The following is a 12,919-nucleotide window of genomic DNA, read 5'->3' as shown; positions in this document are numbered from 1 at the left end:
TATTTCTTTGCATTGATTGCTGAGGAAGTCTTTCTTTCTTTTTTATTTATTTTTATTAGTTGGAGGCTAATTATAATATTGAATCAGTTCTAATCAGATGGATGAAACTGGAACCCATTATACAGAGGAAGTCTTTCTTATCTCTCCTTGCTATTCTTTGGAACTCTGCATTCAGATGAGTATATCTTTCCTTTTCTCCTTTGTTTTTCACTTCTCTTCCTTTCACAGCTATTTATAAGGCCTCCTCAGACAGCCATTTTGCTTTTTAGAAACTGATAGCACAAGTAGACCAAAAATAAACATGAATATTGAAGACTTAAAGAATACAGTGAAAAACCTTAAGCTAGTATGCATGTCTATCTCTCTCTTTATCTATCTATCCTGCTTTACTCAATGGACATTAAATGCATACCCTTTTCCATAACACATCTAATATTAAAAAAATAGATTATGTATTAGGTCACAAGAGAATAAATTCCAAAGGATCAGTCCTTTTTTCTTCTACCAAAATGAAGTGAAATTAGAGAGAGATAAAAAAGCAGCTAAGAAAAACTCATATGTTTTTAAACTAAATAACATATTACTAAATAATCTTTGGCAAAGCTAGAAAAATATAAAAGAAATATAAAGATAGTTACAATTTAGTGATGAAAAGTAATAGGTAGGTAATTGCATATTGGTATAGATATATAATATTTATATATATTCATATTGCATTATATAGTTTCTATATCTACATATATGTATATAGATATATGTATATACATATATACATATACATCAGCAAAGTGCTAAAGCTATACTTGGAGGAATATTGATAGTTTCAAATATTTTTACCATGTGTCAAGTATGATTAGTAAGCTAAATATTCAAATCAAGAAGCTAGAAATAGAAAAAGAAACTGAACTCAAAGAAGAAGGTAGGAAATAAAGGCAAGAACAAGAACAAATAAGAATGAATAGAGAATATTAACAAATTCAAAATCATATTCATCAAAAATATTAATAAGGTGACTGGTAAATCTGATAAGAGAAAGAAAGGGTGGGGGTAAAAAGGGAAAAGATGCAAATAAATAAAGTACATAATGGAAATAGAAAATCACCACTGAAACATAAAGATTAAAAGGAAAGCAAGAAACCATTCAAATTCACCAACAAATCTGAAAACTGGATCACATGAATAAATTTTTAGAAAAATTAAAAATACCAAAAATTGGATTAAGAAAAATATGGAACTCAAATAGACCAAAAAGTATTAAATGATTGCAATGTTAATGAAAATATTCCCCTTGTTATTAAATTTTAGACTCATTTGGTTTATAGTTTAATATAGTCAAGTTATAAATAACTAGTTAATATTGTTTTATAAAAAAGTATGAAAGCTATATAATTCATTTTATTTGTAGAGATTTCATATGGTCCAATCTAATATTAGACTTGTGAATACTGATTCAAAGTCATAAATATAATATGAGAAAATATAATTTTAGGTCTATTACATTTATGAACCTAGAAACAAAATATAATAATATTTTATGAAATTTAAAACATCATTTAAAAATAGTATAACATAATCAAGTACTGCTAATTTCAGTATTCAAGGATTTTTGGTGTCAGTTTGTCCTTATAATTTGTCACATTAAAAATCTAAAGTAGGAATTGATAAACTACAGTCCATAGGTTAAACCCAGCCTGTAGCTTTTCATATGGTCCTTTAACATTTTTAAAGGGTTATAAATAATGAAACAAGAAAAAAACAATTAATATATGACAGAAACTGTATGTAGTCTGCAGCCTAAAATATTTACTGTCCAGTCCTTTGCTGAAAATGTTTGTCAAACCTTGGTCTAAATAATAAAATTAATGAATATCTCAATCACATATAAAAAAACATTTGCTATTTAAGATGTAAATTCTTGGCAATCCAGGAAGAAAAGAAGACTTTTTTAACTTGGTAAATTTTTTATATTAAAAAAAATCTAGACAAATATTGAATATAATGAAGGAAATAATGATGTACTCACTTTTTAAAATCAAGGGCTAGAGAAAATGTTCATTATCACTGATTTACTATAATACTGGAATTCCAGGTCCAAGCCATAATGAAAGAAAAAAGACATTTAAGTATTAAAAAAGAAAAAAAATAAAAAATAAAAAAGAAGAGAAAATTTCTTATTTATAGATTATATGATTATCTACCAGGAAAAAAATCAATAGAATAGTTAATTTGAAGAAGTGAGAGCTCAATAAATTTTCTGTGTATAAATCAGTTACATTGAACTTTTTGACAACAGAATAACCACTAAAAAATAATAAAAACTAAGGTACTATATGCAAAACTAAGGAGGAATAGAAAAAGTAAGAAGCACCCTAAACATGATCTGAATCAAACATATGTAAACATTTATAGAAAAAAATTAACTTGGAGAATTTATGCTCTTGGATGAGATGAGTTAATATTATAAAAATATCAATTATCCATAAATTAATTTATATAGTCAATGTTTTCTAAGTCTAAATCCTAATATTTTTTTTTTTGAGGAATTCAATAGCTTTTCTCTATATTTATTTTCCCAAGAAAATTCTCACCTTGAGTTATAGATGATACATTAGAGGATGTTCTTTGCGGTAATATTTGTGGAGCTGAAGGCCTGGAGTCACTCTGGTCCCATCACTAGGAAAGTTGAAGGTAAAATGGGAGAAATACACAAACCGTGGAGTCTCATGCAGGAGATATAAGCAAAGGAGAACACATAGCAACATGCAAGACTGACTTTCCAGCTGTAGTGCTAAGGGGAAAACAAATGATAAAGACAACAAAAGAAAAAGTGAAATATGTAAAATAACATCGTTTTCATAATTTCAACATATAGATACATTTTGCCTCAACACGATGAAGTATGTGAAATTGATTTAAATGGTTGGCTTTGCAGCACTGGAGAGGAGGGACTTGGGGGGACATAAGATAAGAGGGATTAAAAATGTACCTGAGTAAGAGCAGGACATTGTGTAGACCCAGGGGTGATCTGCTGTAGCATGAACTGAGGAGATTAATCCACCCAACTTTTGGAGCCTGAGATCCAAAGGAGATTGAAATCAACAGCCAAAGAAAAACACATGAAGGAACCAATGACTATAGATAGTTAACAGTCTATATAAATTCATGGAACAAAAAGTGACTGAATTTTTCCTTCCCTTTTCTGTTTAATCCTCAGGCTCTCCCTTTGTCTGCTCTTTTACCTGAAATTATATTTATTCAACTTTCTTAAGTCCTAAAATAAAAAATGTAACCACAATTTTTTGACCCCATGCTACCCCAAGGCTGTTCTCTTCTTCTCAAAGATTCTTAGAAAAGTAGCTTTTGTCCAGTGCTCTGTTTCCACACCTCTTATTTACTCTTTGTAACTCACTAGTATATTTTATTTAATTTACTGTGTTTTAAATATTTTAACATCACATTTAATATATTCTTTTCCTGTATCAAATAAGAAGTTTCTTAAGGACACCTATGTATAATTCATCTTTTCAACTACTTACATATCTTAGCACAGTTTAACTGTGTGCTAATATTAACTTGAAATATTAACTATGTCAAAATTAAATGAATAAAAAAATTTTAATTTAATAAATCTTAAAAGGTTCAGTTTCAGACAAAATTGAGAAGTTGGTACATTTGATTTTTAGTTTCATTTTACCTTATTTTTGTCTTTTGTCTAGTTACACCATCTGGGTTTATATGCTGGCTTCATCCCTCGTGGCCTACATATGTTGAGATGAACATTGAGAAAGATATTTAGCAATGCCAAGCTTCCATTTCCTCATCTATAAAATAACAAGTGCAGAGTATCTATCACATAGGGCTGTTATGAAAAATTAATAAAATAATACTTTTATGTAGTTATCTGGCCCATCATCTGTGAGAGCACAAAAATAACTGCAAGTACCATTATTAAATAAATACATAGCAGTTCCTCCAGTCCTCTTCCTACCTTCTTTCTTCTTGTTCTCTACTTCCTCCCCATCAAAATTAGAGATTATCACATTGCAGTTATTTAAATCATTAGACAAGCATATCGAACTTTATCCCAGCTTCCTTGAAATGTCAGTACTGGCATCTAGATTGTGAAATGACAGACCAGACTGGGGACAGCAAGGATTAGAGCCAGAAAAGATCTATTAAGGCAGTCAGTAAATTGTCTTTACAGAGTTAGAAGGGTGAGCACTTGGGGTAAAGATGCTTTTTGTAGAAAACAGGCAGATGTTTTCCCAGGAAGTAGAGCATGGCATTGAAAGAATATGAAATACAAGGTACACTGAAGTTTAGACACAGTATTTATTTACACTGTGTCAACTTAAATAGTCATAACCTAAAAGTTGAGAGTTCCACTTTATTTGGTGGGACTTTCTAGGACTTGAAGCCTGGGAGACAACTCGATATGTCAAGTTATGGAATTTAGTGCTTTTCTATGTGTGGGAAGATGCAAGAGTCTGGGCTTACTGAAATCATCCCTTTCATATGTATCTCAGCTATCTGGGGCCAGTATTCTGTGTGGCTCACTCCCCTAGCTCCCTTGAGGCTCACTGTGGGGAGTGGCTGCAGTCTGAAGGCTGACTGATCACAGGTACTCTTCTTCCTGAGTGCCTTTAAGGCTCAGGAGCTTATACTGGAGGGATGCAATCACTGATGACTATGACATCCTTGTTTACTGAAAATACTCCATTCCAGTATTAAATCAATCTGGAGGATTTATTTAAAGTCCCATGATGACTGGATATGCACAAGGGTGCAGGATTGGGGCAAATCCATCCTAGAGAGAGACTGAGGCACATGCATTGTAAAGGAACACAATATAGATTCTTCCTTCTGCTTTCTTACCAATGACATAATATAAGGACATATCTTTCCACATGAAGTCAGTGTCTTTCAGGTGAAGTTGATCTACTCCTAGTTCCAGGAGAAGGGTTGACTGGGGTAAAAGTAATCCCATTTCTTTTTATGTTTCTAGTGTGAATATGAAGCAATGCATGGTATTTTCCTGGCCTAGCATAAAGGTCTGGCTCAGTATTGACCTAAGACTTTCTCTGTGCTAATAAAAGGCAAGTGATGGCTTGCTGGGTGTTTGGAGGAAGAGGTTTTCTCATTCTTTTTTTGATTTGGTGCCAGAAACCAGTCCACTCTACAATCTAGGATGATGTTTTGTGGGATGTGAATCCTAGAGGTGATACAGCCATTTTACTTTTCTATTGAGAAGTCAACTATAGGAGAGAATGATCACCAAAACCAGTTTCCTGTTCCTCCTAGGGGACTACATACCCTCTGTCCTTAGGGATATCATCTATCCATGTGACTAAACTACAGTGACTGCAATGTTAACTGAGGTGTTTGTGACACTTCTGAGGAAAATGATCAAAAGTAGGTATCCTCCACTGTGCTCTCTTTTGCCTGACTGTAGAGAACTCTGAGGACTCAGAAGAGAGTGGAACCACACTTTGGGAAGAACCTTGGTCCCTCAATGACAATGTAGAAGGAGGTTCGATCAGAAACATTCACATTAGATAGTGACGTGAGCAGGAATTGGATCTTTACTCTGTAAAGTCACTAAAAACTCAGAACTTACTAATTGCAACTCTGAACTAAATCATTTGCCTTAGAATTAAGCCGATGCAAGCTGACAGAGAGGCAATGGAAAAGCAACTAGGTCCTTGATAATACCTTTGAGCTGTTGAAGCTAACAATCCCTAAAACTCAAATTATCCTGAATCTTCCAGTAATGGGAACAAATAAATTGTCATTACTGTTCATAGTGTATGTTCAGCTTTCAGTTACTTTTAACTGAAAGCTAATTTCATGAGATTAAGACAAAAACCAATCCATGGATACAGGTTACAAAACTAAGCAGAGCCACAAAGAATAAGGCAAAGAAATATACTGGACAGAATTATAATAGGATGTAACGTGAGCAGGGTTCTAGCAATAAAGTATTGTAATATAGCCAATTTGATGCAGAACTGCCAAGCTATGAATCTCTGGATCTTTTTATTACTTTTTGCCCTTGGGCCAAAGTCATCCAATAGACTGGGTTAGAGCTGAGCCTATAGGTGAAGGTTAAGTAGCTCTAGGTATAGGGAAGTTTGTAAGCAGGAAACCATCTCCCTCTTATACCAGGCACATAAATCAGGAACTGGCTGGCCTGCAACTAAAAGAAGTCTACTTCAAGTAGCTGATAAGGATAGAACATCCTTTATAATGTTTGTTCTGCACTATGCAAGCATGCACACTCTCATGCTAGTGAAAAGCTAAATTGCAGATCTCTGCCAGGCCACCCTCTTAGTCTCTTATATTTATCCTTTATAGATTCTTTCCTATACTGGTAATTGTGACTCTTTTACTCTCTCTCTCTCTGATATTCTGCATATATTTTCTGATACATTTGATTTTTTCATTAGTATAGTCTATTTTTTAATACATAAGTGTCATCCTATATACTGGTATGCATATCTCTGCTTCCTGTATCACCTTGGCCTCTAGTAACACTGCCTATAGGCCTTCCGGGTAGCTCAGTGGTAAAGAACCCTCTTGCGGATGCAGGAGATATAGGAGATGCGGGCTCTAACCCTGGGTCAGAAAGATTCACCGAAGGAGGAAATGGCAACCCACTCCAGTATTCTTTCCTGGAAAACCCCATGGACAGAGGAGCCCGGCAGGTTACAGTCTATAGGGCTGCAAAGAGTTGCATGCCCCTGCACGACTGAGCAGAGAGCACACACAGAACATCACACGATACTAGTTGTGAGAAACTGTGTCCTTCTGATGCATGATTTGTATTATTAAGAATGTCATTAATATTATACTAGTATCTTTCATTAATAGTGAAAAATCTTGCCTATTTCAGGTAATCCCTAAGAATAGCACTTTTTGCATATTCAAGGAGAATGGGTCAACAGTAGTGAAGATATTTTATCAATAAACAGCGTAATTTATCTGAGAGAATTAGATCACATTTTAAATTCTATTCTAAAACCTAGCAGAAATGGTTTATCTTCTTGGGTCTATTGTTTTATCTGTAAATTATGATAAATTTTAGGGTTCTTTATTTTATTTGTGTTATCTGTGATTCTAGTAGCTCAGCATGTCTTTATAATTGCAACTGCAAGTAATCAAGATAATAGCCCTTTACTGTGGTCCTAAGGAAGGACTGGAAAGGATCCAAATTTAAACTATTTTACAGTTAATCATGAAGAGAATGAGGAGATAAAATCACTCTCCAACCAGGAAAATATTTGAAGCTCAGTAAAGCAGGGTTTCACACAGTCATCTGAATTTGCTGAATGCAAGTATAGAAATAGAATTCAAACAATAGCCCAGGCTACCTTTCAGTAAGTGAAGCAATATCTTTTGAGGATCTACCTGTAACTAGTTTTATTCTTGGACCCCTAGTAAACTGGCAGATATTAGATGCAATCTCTCCCCTCAGGCAATTTATAACACAATTGCTTTATTAAAGATATAGTGCTCCTACTGGGAAAAAACCCACAATATAATCAAATGAAAAATTACAACAATCGTAAAAGAAATGAATCTTTTTAGATAAAGCATAGACTCTCCAGGAAACTGAGGGGCTCATTTTTCTTATTAGAATTATATATTTTTCTGCACTTGCAGAATCCGGACACTGTGAATTCAGCAGGTTACCATGAATCAGGAATCATTCTACATCCTACCAATGCAATGAGCTTAACTATAATGAAAAGAAAAATTTTCACACATTGAAATGATTACATGATAGTAGGTAGTTTTCTAGATATTTTACTGAATAGATAATTGTTTAAGCAAGTCTTTATATTGCTTTTGTATATAATAGTAAAGAATATTTCATTCACAAGACTTTTTTATATTGAAGGACTAAAATCCCAGATGGATATCTAAATAGATTTTCAGTAGAAGAACAATATATTCTGTTGTACTATAATGGATTTGAATATGACCTGAATATGACCTTGGCTAAAAGCTATTAAAATAAAAGAGCTGTGGTGGAGGAAATCTTAAACTTAGTCTTAAGTAACGAAAAGCAGTTCATTATTCAGCTCAACAAATTAAAGGAAAATCCTATTCTATTTTGTATTATTTTTGAATTCCCAGGTAAAGATCTTAAAGACTGAAATAAATGTTTTTAGAACACTTTCCAAATACTTGTCTGATACATGGAATTTTGACAGCAAAAACTTGATCTTTAAGCTAAATGAAAACCTTGATCTACATTGACTCATGCACTTGTCTTCAACTAGTATAGACAGCATTGTAAATCATATCATATGTGATGAAATGGATTTCAATACTGCAATTTTTCAATTTTTCCTTACATAAATGGAAAAGTTAGAGATTTAAGAAATAAGCTGCAAACAAGTAAGCTCCACTAAGATTTTGGAATATCAGTATATTACATTGCTGAGTTCAGATTTCCTTAATGAGACAGAATATTTTACAATTTTCTGAAGAGTTCTATTATCCATTATTTTGCTAAAATAGTGGCCTTACTGCTTGTGAACACCGCCTAGTTTAAAGAATACTAAAGTATGAGTGTAAGAATATTTGTTCATAACTGGAGAAATTCTGCTTTCTAAAGGAAAGGGCTACTTGGTTAACTTGAAGTAACTAACTTCAGTATGGTAGCTCTTTCCCCACATTGAAGCAAAACATTTACTTCCCCATACATTTAGCTGAAGAAACAGCAAACTCCAATTTTTCTTAAAAAGAACTATCAATTATCGCTATTTCTATTTTTGTTATACTTCGTCCTTTGAAGGATGATATAACAAACTGAATGTGTGCCTCCAAAATTTACACATTGAAACCCTACACCCCATATAATAGTGTTTGAAAGTGAGAGGTAATTAGGCTATAGAGATGGAGCCTCTTATCTTGTTTATAAGTCACCAGTTTATGGGATTTTGTCATAAGAACCAGAGCTGACTAAAACATAGGGTACCCAGAGATGGCCTGTTACTCACATTGAGCCCACGGTCTTCTGTTAAACATATCCCCACAGACAACCAACATCCGAGAAGTGTGACAATGGTGAAATAAGATAAAACCAAAACCAGTTCATAATCATATTTGAGCACAGATATACGTCATTAAAAAAACTACAAAATGATTGATTTTTTCTCTCTCCCAGTTGACAAGAGTGACTGTGAGTTTTAAAATGTTAAACTTGTTACAGCGTTGGCCTCACCATCTGGCTTTTGAGATAAGATATCCACTCAAAGAATAACTCTTTCTTTCTGACATTTTCCTTGAATCTGCCCCCAAATCACCTACCACAAGCCCAAATCCTACAATAAGTTCCTTCTACCACTTCCTACTGAGGAGCCCCATGGTTCACAATGTCTTCTCTGCTGCAATAAATATCAATAAACCAAGTTTATTTAACTACAGATGTGCTCTTGGTGGTCTCTGACTAACGGGCCCCAATATTATCCAGTTAGTAATGTAGTAAGTATATTTCATTTTTCAGGACATCATTATCTTTGACTAACTATATACAATCTAAATGGTTTGAAACCCAGGTACTACTTTCAGATTCAAGAAGTCCAAACCTCAGAGGCTGTAAACATCTGGTTTGCTTTTCCAGCTAGCATCACTGTATCTCTGGCCTGTTACATGTAAGTTGTTCTCTCTGAGCCACTAATAGACAGTCTCCTTTCTAAGCATTAGACAATGAAATTAAAAAAAAAAAAACTTCTTAAAAAGATGCATTTGGAATTTCATTAACTAACAAGTAATAAATGAATAAATGAAAATAATCAAGGAACCCCTCACTGTGCCATTTAAAAATATTCATATACTCAAGTGCAAGAAATACTTTAGGATATTTTACATACTCAACTAGGGCCCACAGTCTGGTGCTCAATGAATGTAACTTTTCACATGTTGTAAATCTTTAACAGTCTTGATTAATGTTAGGTGAGTTAATAACACAGAAATCAAGTGATGTTTTCATATCACTTGATGGTGTTAACTCTGAACAACATAAAGAGCCTAAATCATGCCCTGCCAATCACTCATAATTCAATCCCACCTGATCTCCAAATAGTTACAAAGAACACAAGCAGAATAGAGATCGAATGGCCTTTTAACTCATATCTGAAAGGATATCAATGTCGATTTCTGGTAAAGGATTAATGGACACAGAATATACACAGAGTGTCTAAGCTTAAAGCCTGACGGGATTTTTGCATTACTGTTAAATATTAACAATGGGACCAGCAAGTCCAGATGTGTCTCAGTGGTAGAAAAAATTGAAAAAAAAGGAATGAGGTGGGGGAGAAGAGAGGTGGGGGCAGGGAGGGGGAGAGAGTGGGAGACAAGATAGGTACATAGACAGAGAGAGATACCAAGGACCTGTGAAAGACCTTATGTTCATTTCTGGGTAATACACTGTGCCAGAAAAAGCTCACGAGGCACAGTAGCCCAGTTAGGGGGCTCACTTACATCCTCTCCATCAGATTAGCACCTCCTTTTACCCTTAGACATACAAGAACTTTAAAGACAAGATCACCTGTGTTCAGATCCCAGCTCTACCTTTTATGAGCTGTGGGGCTTTGGATAAGTTGCTTAGCCTTTCTAAACTCTTTTCTCATGCATGGTTTTTGATAATAAAATTATCCACCTCATCGGGCTTTTGTGAGGATTAAATCAATGAGCATGTATAAAGTATACCTAAAATAATGCCTGATATATATAGTAAGGCCCATGTATTAGATTTTACTCCAATATTAGCAACAGAAATCTAGAATGTGAGCCAGATATGAGAGAAAGGCTGACAACTCCCATCTCTCCTACACTCACCAGGTTTTAGAATCCAGCCTAAGATTCCCTCACTGGGATAAGATACCAAGGTGATTCTGTTCTAGTCCTCTTAAATCCACTCCCCTAAAATCTACAACAGCCTGTTTTGTAGATATTCCCAGGAAAAGAGAGATAGGAAGTTCTGTTTTTGCCTCAGAAATGTGTCTGAACAGACATTAATTAGGTTATCTCTAAGGTTTCAGCATATACTAGATTGAAAAATCATTCCCTAATGTGTTAGAAATTTCAAAATGTGCCTAGTCACATTGTTCAACCCCATTCACTAGGGAAGGTTTTTCAATGTGTACCAAGTGGTGGCTTAGTTTAAATGTAATGCCAGACAAATAAAAGTGCCACAAACTAGAGTCCTTTTTATTACGATTTCACAGAAAAAAATTAAATTTAAAGCTAATTCATATTTTAAATTCATAAAAAGAAATTAAAATCTAAATTCTAAAATTATCTTCCCTTCAATTTTTCTCATTCTCAGCAAAGTGAAAGTGTTAGTCACTCAGTTGTGTCCAACTCTGTGACTCCATGGACTGTGGCCTACCAGGTTCCTCTGTCCATGGAATTCTCCGGGCAAGAATACTAGAATGGGTAGCCATTCCCTTCTCCAACCCAGGCATCAAGTCCAGGTCATTTACATTGTAGGCAGATTCTTTATCATCTGAGCCACCAGGGAAGCCCAGCAAACAGGTTCTGCTTAGGAACTTAGTAGAATGTTAATTTGCTTTTCGACAACTCCAAAGTCATCAACCAGCATCTGTAATATTTCCAAGGTTGGATGAATTCAACCCCAAATTTCACATTATTCCCTTTTTGATTATCTGAATAGCTAACAGAAACTAAAAGACTATCAGAAAACGAGTCCTCTACCAAAAAGTCTCATGATAAAAAAAATGCATTTAAAATGAAATAATTTCTCAAGAGAGAAACAAAATGGTGGCATCAGCCAGGAATTAAACTCTATTGGCTTATATCAAAATACAAAATGTACTGTCCCTCATAGCAGAAAGATCTATGATGCTTCTGGATCTAAGCCTTGTCATCAAGCCTCGATCTCCCTTTTTTCATCTCCTGGGCTCTCTATTCTTCCAAACAGGATTCATTATGTAAAAAATCAATAATCAGAAACCTCAATTAGAATTGGGAGTCAGTAAGGGAAGCTCTCATATCCAGGGAGGGCTGTGGAGTCCAACATGAAGAAGAAATATGTCTCTTCTTAAGGGCTCACAACCAATGAAAAGCATGGACACTTTGTTAACCTTAGTTCTCCAAACTTCCTTTTCTCCCTCTATAAAAGCATTCTCCTTCCCTTGCCAGGGAACTTGCACAAGGCTACCCACAGTTACCCACCCTGAACTGCAGTTCTCTAATGATCCCAGATGAATCTGTCTTTGCTGGTGAAATATCTGTCAGTCTATTTAAGTCACAATTCACAAGCAGGCCATGTGTTGATGGTTACCATCAACATGGTGGTCCTCAGAATCTTCAAGTTTACAAAATTCTTCAATGTAGTATTTCCAGCAGAAAGAGATTTGTTCTTCAGATCTTACAAAAATAAAAATCTTAAGATTTAGCCTTGTTGCACTGATATATCACATGCTCATCAAAGAGCAGAAATGGGATATTTTCTAGCAAGATAGAGGATACAGAAAAGATAAAAAAGAAGATCTTCTCAGTTTAACATTATCCAGGGTCTCAATTTGTGAATATTAGTTGTCAAAAATTAATAGCAAATACACATAAAAGGAAAATTCTATTAAATAATGAATTTACTGCTATATGTTTTCACCATGTATAATCCAAAACTCCATACTTTTCCTGTTGAACCTTAATACTCTCTACCTCCAGTGGCCAATGAGAATTAATATGGCCTCTGCCATGGACTTTGTTCTCAAATCTCATGGTAGCCTAAGCCCTTTGCTAAGCTCTTGGCATTTCTCAGTTTCCGATAATGTTAGAAGCTAAATTTGAAGCTGTGACCTCTATCCTACATTAGTCCTCAAACATTGCCTCTCCTCTTTTTATAAACTTATTCTTGAAGAATCATAAAGTCCTTTTTCCC

At 34.4% G+C, this 12,919-nt stretch overlaps 1 long non-coding RNA gene across 2 annotated transcripts; it reads right to left on the bottom strand.

The window, feature by feature from the left end:
- Positions 1-217: 217 nt before the first annotated feature.
- LOC122422285 lies at positions 218-3,806 on the bottom strand. 2 transcript variants are annotated; one of them, XR_006263765.1, is made up of 5 exons: positions 3,695-3,806; positions 2,987-3,072; positions 2,589-2,788; positions 2,024-2,077; positions 218-272 (listed from the first exon to the last, which is right to left on the bottom strand). It is a non-coding gene; the product is annotated as an uncharacterized LOC122422285 (long non-coding RNA). The 2 variants fall into 2 exon arrangements; XR_006263764.1 differs by lacking the exon at positions 3,695-3,806 and having other exon boundaries at positions 2,987-3,147.
- Positions 3,807-12,919: the final 9,113 nt, after the last annotated feature.

This window comes from Cervus canadensis, chromosome 19, assembly GCF_019320065.1.
Source record: "Cervus canadensis isolate Bull #8, Minnesota chromosome 19, ASM1932006v1, whole genome shotgun sequence".
In the NCBI taxonomy this organism is placed as follows: Eukaryota; Metazoa; Chordata; class Mammalia; order Artiodactyla; family Cervidae; genus Cervus; species Cervus canadensis.
Note: the sequence above shows the minus strand (reverse complement) of the source record. Positions and strands in the feature narration are given on the sequence as shown.